Source organism: Cervus elaphus, chromosome 19 (genome assembly GCF_910594005.1).
Source record: "Cervus elaphus chromosome 19, mCerEla1.1, whole genome shotgun sequence".
Lineage (NCBI taxonomy): Eukaryota > Metazoa > Chordata > Mammalia > Artiodactyla > Cervidae > Cervus > Cervus elaphus.
Window position 1 is genome coordinate 49,574,638 of NC_057833.1, and position 7,863 is coordinate 49,582,500.

The window sequence follows — 7,863 nt, forward strand, 5'->3', positions numbered from 1 at the left end:
GGGGCTGCCCATTTCCCAGACATAATGGACACTGTCAAAGTGACTGATCTCTGGGTAAGAGCTCCAGAGGTAAAGCTAATTACTGCAATTCTACAAACAAGCAGCAAGGAAAGAAAGTCAGTTGTAGGACCACCAAGTGCAAATTAACAAGGGGAGGGAAGTGATGGGAGAATTCATTCGGTAAAATCATGTTTGTTAAATCAGCTACAATTTTCTTTGAAGAGACTAATGAGATTCAGACAAGAAGAGGTAAACAGATTTAGCGTTTTCCAAAAACATCTTTGCTAAGGTTATTTACCAAGGGCTTTCTTTCATTTATTAATCCCTTTAATCTCTTTTAATTAAGGTGCTGCAGGACTGAGAAACAAGTTAAAGAGCTTAATAAATATGTTACTCTAGAAAGAGCTAAGGGTAAAGGATTCTAATCCCAGACCTGCCAGTCCCTGGACAATCTTAAAACAGCTAAATCTTGAGACAGCTAAAATCATTCCAAATTGATTTTTTCTCTATTTTCAAATTGTGTCTCTCCTTTTCACAGATTTTTAAGGAACAGTCAGAGATAACAGGTGCATAACCCCTTGAAAAATTTAAAATGCTCTACAACAGTGAGCTTCCCCCACTACCCCCATGGATGGAACTAACCAGGATGCTAAAAAAATGGGGTCAATCTTAACATTTTTATAAGCACTGTAGGAAAAACAGCACAGAATGACATGTCATTTCATTGTGCAAACTGGCAGAAACCATGTGGATAAACAATAAGCTGGAGACCAAGGTTATGGTAGGCAACTGTAAAACAAATATGAGAGAGTAATCCAAACTATCCACACAAAACTACTGTCTAGTATAGCCACTTTGTAGGAAAAGGGAAGGCTTTACTTTCGCAGTCTTTGAAAGATCAAGAAGTGTCCCTAAAGGCAGTAGGAACAAAAGACTTTAACATCATCTTAAACAACCTGCACCTGGAGTGTCTATCATAAACTGGCTTAGCTGCAGTATTTCAACACAGACTGGAGAGAGATACAAAAAGTCCAGGTAAATGAAACAAAAAGTGAATGAGGTGACCAATGGGCCATTATACGAGAACAGGTGGGGGATATCAGAATTAGAGGCTGAAAAACTTAAAGCTGAGAAGAGATGTCAACCTTTTTTTCCTCTATTTCACCCTTAAATCAACAACCTGTGCCAGAGCCTAACATGAATTTGTTATTAACACTAGAACTCAGCATTAAGAGGACAGGGTCTTCAAGCTCAAGAGAGAGAATTTCTTTTAACTTGACATGAAGGTATTCCACAGAACAAATAACCAACCATGGAAGCTGTCATCCAGGGAAGAAGCCTAGGCTAAATATGTAGAAAGGTCAGGAAAAGTTTAGCTAAATTTGTAGATTCAGGATCTGTAACCAGTGATTAAGGAAATGAGTATCTGGTGCTGAGGCTTGACAAGCCACCAGACAGACATGCTTTTCAACGACATGTGACATGTCCCTTGGTGCCATCACCAGAGACAGGCTCCCCAGGCAGATGAACCCAGCTGGTGATTGATCTGATTACATGCCTTTAACTTCCCCTCCCCTTGCCCACATTGTTTCATTTCAGTCTTTGTTCTGTAGCTTGTTGGCTGGCGGGATGCTGGCTGCAAGGCCTGGGAAATACGCTTATATCTCTGCTACAAGGCTCTCCCATGGACCATCAATCTTGGCGTGGTCCACTCTCAACTCTTGTACAGAATGGACAACTGAGGAGCCCAAAGTGTTACACAGGGAAATACGTTCTGTCTCTTTGTGCCTGACCTGTTATATGAGCAAAGAGCCAGGTTATCTCTGGGCAAGGACTCTCAGGCATGGAGTTGAGGAAGGCAAAGGCAGTGAGAGTGGAAGAAGAGAGAAATTTAGGGTTTGGCTAAAATGTGTACTGTTTTGATCCCTGGGTTGGAAAAATTCCCTGGAGAAGGAAATGGCAACCCACTCCAGTACTCTTGCCTGGAGAATCCCATGGACAGAGGAGCTTGGTGGGCTACAGTCCATGGGGTTGCAAAGAGTCAGACACAACTTGGCAACTCAAACAACAACAACAACATGCTGGGTAATTTGTCTCAAATAATGGCATTGGCTAGAAATACCGTAACTAATTCAAGAGTGATTCCCTCTGAGGATCTAGCTACCTGTGCTAGAGTTGGGATATGGTGTCCCAGCCAAGGACCACTATAAGTGATCTTCAGTTGTCTGTGCTGTTCCCTAGGGGACATGGGCAGTGATGGCTGGTTGATGAGTGGCGGACTGTGCGGCCACAGGGAGGACTTCTGCCCTGTCTGGGGCTCAGGACCACAATAGTCTCAACAGACAAAGGAAAAGGTGTGCCAAGGAGGAAGCAACAAATGTTGCAAACGGGTGCTCCTATGGTTGGTGCCAGGTCAGGGAATAGAAATGCAAATACAATTCAAAAAAGTGGATTAAGTATGGAGGAAGACTATTGTCACAATGGAAATGAACACATTTCCTGTCAGCTTGACTTTGGACCACATATCCATAAAATGCCCTTCCCTCTGGACTCCTATAAGCAACCTTTACATACCCTCTGAACAGCATTTATTACAGTGTTGTGACTGATTTGTTTATACTTAAGCAAATATTTATTGTGCTTCTACTATGTGCTGAATATTTGCAAAGTGCTGGAGAAATGAAGACAGATAACATACGGTTCCCTGCCCACCAAAATCTAAGCTACAATGGGCATTCTTCTAGACAGGAGGGTACCACGGGGAAGATGAGAAAAAAGAGCAGGCAGCTCTAAGGTGGAGTAGGGAAGGAAGGGAATGGCTTAATGGAAGAGAAAACTTTAACTGAGTAATGAGAAATAGAAAAGATTTCATTGGATACATCATTGGGAGGATGATCCAGGCAGGAGGAGAACAGTGAGTAAAGGATCGACTAAAGAAACCCCCTGGGGCAGCCTGGGAAGCGGAAAACCACCTGACGCAGGTAGGATAGGCTGTAAAGGGAGGAGAAGGGGAGTTAGCAAGTAACTATGTGTTATCTGAGTTGGGGGAGTAGGAACCAGGGAAAGAAGAAATAGGAAGTGAAATGGACACCCCTGGAGAAGGATGCAGAGATCAGATTACAAGGAGTCTTCTGTGTAGCAAAAAATCCAAACCACTATGCTGAACACCTGAAATTAATATAAGACTGTCAATCAACTATACTTCATTTTAAAAAAGAGTAGCAGTAGCAACTTCCATGACCAATGAGAGGAGAACTTTATGTAAGGAAGTAACGCAATTGGATTAAGTTTAAGAAAGATTTGTCTTAATACTCCTAAGAGCTCTTCATGACTTGGGAAAATGTCAGTAAAGGAAAACAGGACTTAAGATTTATATACTCTATGATTAACTACATTATTTTTAAAATATCTGAATTTCAATACTGACTATGTTTAGATGATGATATTATGGGATATAATTGTGCTTAAAATCTTGTCATTTTTCCAATTTTTCTTGAACGAGCATATAATGCTTTAATTATTCAGAAAAGAACTATTAAAAGTTTTTTTAAAAGGAAAAATGAAAGAAAAGTAAGATTCCCCCCATCAGACATGCAAAGAGACGTCAGACTGAAATTAAGGAGGAAATGGTTGCAACAGCCCAGGCAGGAGAGGGTTTCTGAGCATCAACCCTAGACTGTGAGCTCCACTAAGGAAGGTTCTATGCTGGCAGGAAGGGCATAGAGTAGGAATCCAAGAATTTACTGAATGAAACTCTTAGGTAGAGGTCAAAGTTCATCTGATAAAACAAACCAGACAACGGTGCTGATCCAGCACCACCTACCACAACCAACCTTTTAGCTGTCCTACCCTTTTATACAAATAAGTATGAAATACCTTGACAAAAAATATTATGATCTTAGTCACTCCCAGGCAAACTGGGGGCAGGGGTAGGGAAGACATTTTAAAGTAGAAAAGCTGAAGTCTGGATTTTCCAGGCAAATGACATTACACGTTTGCGACTTCAGATTAAATTTTTTTTGGTGGAAATCTAAACTATTCTATTTTAACAAGCTCAGGAATCTTTTCCACAGAAGGATGCCAGAGGAACTCAGTTCTTGAAAGCACACATTTTCATAATGGATATGATGAGGCCATTATTTCCTCTCATCTGGACTGTTAACTCTACTGTACCTTTGACAAAGCAAGCTGATTTATCTAAAGGAGGGCAAAGCATATACACAAATGCAGCCTGGCCCTAGCTACGTTCTGTGACTCACAAACTGACCTAGGGAGGTGAATACTATCAAAGTAGAAGAACCAGAGGGCAGGAAGTCTTTTTTTTTTTTTTTTTAATTGTCTTTAATTTTTTTTCCCATTTATTTTTATTAGTTGGAGGCCCAATTACTTTACAATACTGTAGTGGTTTTTGCCATACATTGACATGGATTTACATGTGTTCCCCATCCCGATCCCCCCTCCCACCTCCCTCTCCATCCCATCTATCTGGGTCTTCCCAGTGCACCAGCTGAAGCTGGTCGGGCCAATTCTCAGGGTGTCAGGCCACCAGGTAGACTGAACAAGAGCTCAGTCCTGGCCAGCCTCCTCCCTAAAGATGGAGGATTTTCAGCCAAGGGTCCACCAGTGCCACTGTGAGCCCAGTGAGCTACTGTGACATGCCACCCGAGGACAGGAGTTCAGCGAGGAGGCTTTCCTTCTTGAGGCCTAATCCCTGGTGGGTCAGATGGCAAAGAATCTGCTTGCAATGCTGGAGACCCAGGTTCGATCCCTGGGTGGGGAAGATCCCCTGGAGAAGGAAATGGCAACCCACTTCAGTATTCTTGCCTGGGAAATCCTATGGACAGAGGAGCCTGGTGGGGTACAGTCCATGGAGTAGCAAACAGTCGGACACAACTGAGTGACTAACACTTCACTCTTTCATCTAAGGTAGGTGGTAGAAACCTGGGCTGTTTAAAAACACAGTAGATTCCCACAAAGCCAGGAAGCTCTTGCTCCTCAAACTTGAGGCATGCTGAGTTGCTTCACTATGGACTGCAGTGTTATCGCTGAGTCGTGTCCGACTCTTTGCAACCCCCTGCCAGGCTCCTCTGTCCGTGGGATTCTCCAGGCAAGAATACTGGAGTGGGTTGCCATGCCCTCCTTCAGGGGATGTTCCTCAAGCCCGAGTCTCCTGCACTGCAGGTGGATTCTTTATTGTCTGAGTCGCCAGGAAAGACCTTCAAATTTGAGGAATAAAACCAAATCACATAGACTGCTAAGCTACTACCCTGCATGCAACATTCACCCAACCACCGATCTGCTGACAAATACTGTGTCCCTGTGTTCCGGGTGAAAATAAAGTATGACTGACTCCCTTTCCCTACCCTGCACAATGCAAATAAGGTGGTTAAGAGCTAACATTTGTGGGATGCTCAACTAATCAGTTTACAAAGCATTCATACCTTACTCAGCCCTCAGTGTAACTCTCTTGAGATTAGATTCAGATAGACAGAATCATCATTGTTGACAGGCAAGATAAAAGAGAGTCCTCCAAGTAAACTAAATAACTTGCCCAAAGCTACACAATAAGTAGCAGAGGCCGGATTAGCATTATGTACTTAGCACCACCACAGCCAGTCCCTATGTCTAGGAAAAACTTTATCAAAAATCACACAGAAAAACAAGGGAGTCCTCAGTCCTGGCTTAAAGACCATACCTTAATACAAAACCCCAAAAAAGTATTTGAGCTCTACTTGGGAGGAGGTGTGTGGGTGTGTGGGTATGCTCTCCTGATAAACAAAATCACTGATTAAAGACCAAGATGGGCAGGTGAGACCTCAGAAGCATCCATTAATGTCCAGAGGGACTCACCCAAGGAGTTTTCAGGGTTTTATCTGCACCGCAGGTGAGTGGAACCCCTGTCCTGGTTCCCTAATGGCACCTCTCCAGCAGCGGAGATCACAACTTCTGGAGGCTGTGGCCCTGGAATAGTCATAGACACGTGACCATAACACACCAAGGGCAGCTTTCAGACTCAGGGACATAAGGGAGTTCATGGCTTTTGGGTGGAGCTTGAGGCCAAATGATTTCTAACTACAGCATCTAGTACCATCTCTTGAGCAACCCAAAAAGAACGCAGAAAGAATCTAAGCCCTGGATATAAAAGTCCAAGCATGCCAGATGCTCCTGTAATATTTCCAGTTCTGTACATTCGGAAGGACCTTATTAGTTCTTATACTGAACGAATTTCCACTCACAGGTTCTGCCCTTTGGAGCAACCAAGAGTGAGACCAGTTCTTTCTTCTCACAGCAGCACTCAATTACTAAAAGACAGCTCTCATGTGTCTTCTCTCTCCTAACTTCTCCCCACACTTAACCTTCTATAACTTTATTTCAAATGACGTGGACTGCATGGTATTGGTACTTCCTCCAGGGCCCTTCCACTGAGTTCAAGAACATTTTAGAATGCTGCATTCAGAACCTGATACATGACTCATACACAACTCATGATAGGTGTGGTCTGAAGAGTTTTGAGTACAATGGGGCTATTACGCCCCTGGATCTGTACGTTGTACTTTCATTAACCCAGTCTATGACCACACTGGTTATTTTGGCAGCTGACATACTATTATACTTACAGCCAAATAAAACCTCCAGAACTTTTTTTTTACAGGTTCTAGATCTTATCCTCCTCTAAGCTAGACAGCTCATGAGCAATAGGCATACCAGTCTTGGAGGTGAAGATACAACTCCATATTCTCAAATAGGGCTGAAGAAACAACCACCTACAGGTGCTCCGTTATTACCCCATGGTGGGCACATAGGATAGGAAGAAAGAGAAAGTAGAGGAAGGGAGAAAGGATGGAATTTTGGTTAGAAGATTCTGAGAAATCAAACCACTGCTCTTGCCTTCCTTTCTGTGACATAGGCTTGGTTTTATATACTTGGTCAAAGAAATTGCTGTAATTCTGGGTTTACTGCAGGTCCCCAAGAAGTAGCTATTGGTAGAAGAAGAAGTTAAAGTCCTTATTATGGTAAAGTCACCACTGAAAGGCCAGTCATTCAATTGCCATTTTTAGACAGTTTGTTATAGGGCTGATCAACTCCAGCATTATCCTACATTTCCCCTCTACTCTGGGACATTTGCTCTATGGGACTTCTCAATATCCGTACTCACATGGAAAACACATGACCCATGGATCACACAAGCTAGAGGCCTGTAGAGACTCACGACAGTAGCAGTAGGTGAACAGGAGCAGTAAGGAAATGGTAATCCAAAATGTGAAAAATACAGACTTTGAAAACAAGTGTTTACTGATGTAAGTATAAAGACTAGTATACACTAACACAAGGAGGAGAAAATAATGTTCTAAATGACTAACAATCTAGTTGTGGAGGTAAGCTGCAAATGAAAAGATGAAGATATTTTAACAAGTAACATAATGGGATTATTGAGAGCTGTTCCAGAGAGCATGTGGTTTACACAGAAATTGTTCTGGGGCTGCAAGAAGAAACCTGGCCTGGGGTGGCCAGGGAGGCCCTTGTAGAGAGATGAGATTTGAGTGGGACCTTGAGCAGCTGTTATACTTTAGATAAGCAAAAATACGGAGAACATTCCAGAGAAGTTGGGGTGGTATGAACAGAAACTTGGGGGGAGGGAAGCCAAATGCATATTTAGGGACAGTGAAGAAAACAATTTGGTTGGAGCCAAGTTCATTGGCCAGAATAACACATGGATGTTGGAAAGGGAGGTTGGAGAACAGGCTACAGGACATTAGACTATTGGGAAGTTTGGGCTTTATCTGTGGGCCAGGGATTTCCAAACTGATTATATACTTCAATTAGTGAACACGATTACAGTCATGCACTCCAAAAACAAGTAAC

General features: G+C 42.7%; 1 protein-coding gene across 16 annotated transcripts in view; it reads right to left on the reverse strand.

Annotated features, from left to right (window-relative positions):
* The window catches only part of KALRN (kalirin RhoGEF kinase), a 673,187-nt gene that overhangs the window by 67,941 nt on the left and 597,383 nt on the right, over positions 1-7,863 (reverse strand). The window lies entirely within an intron of this gene.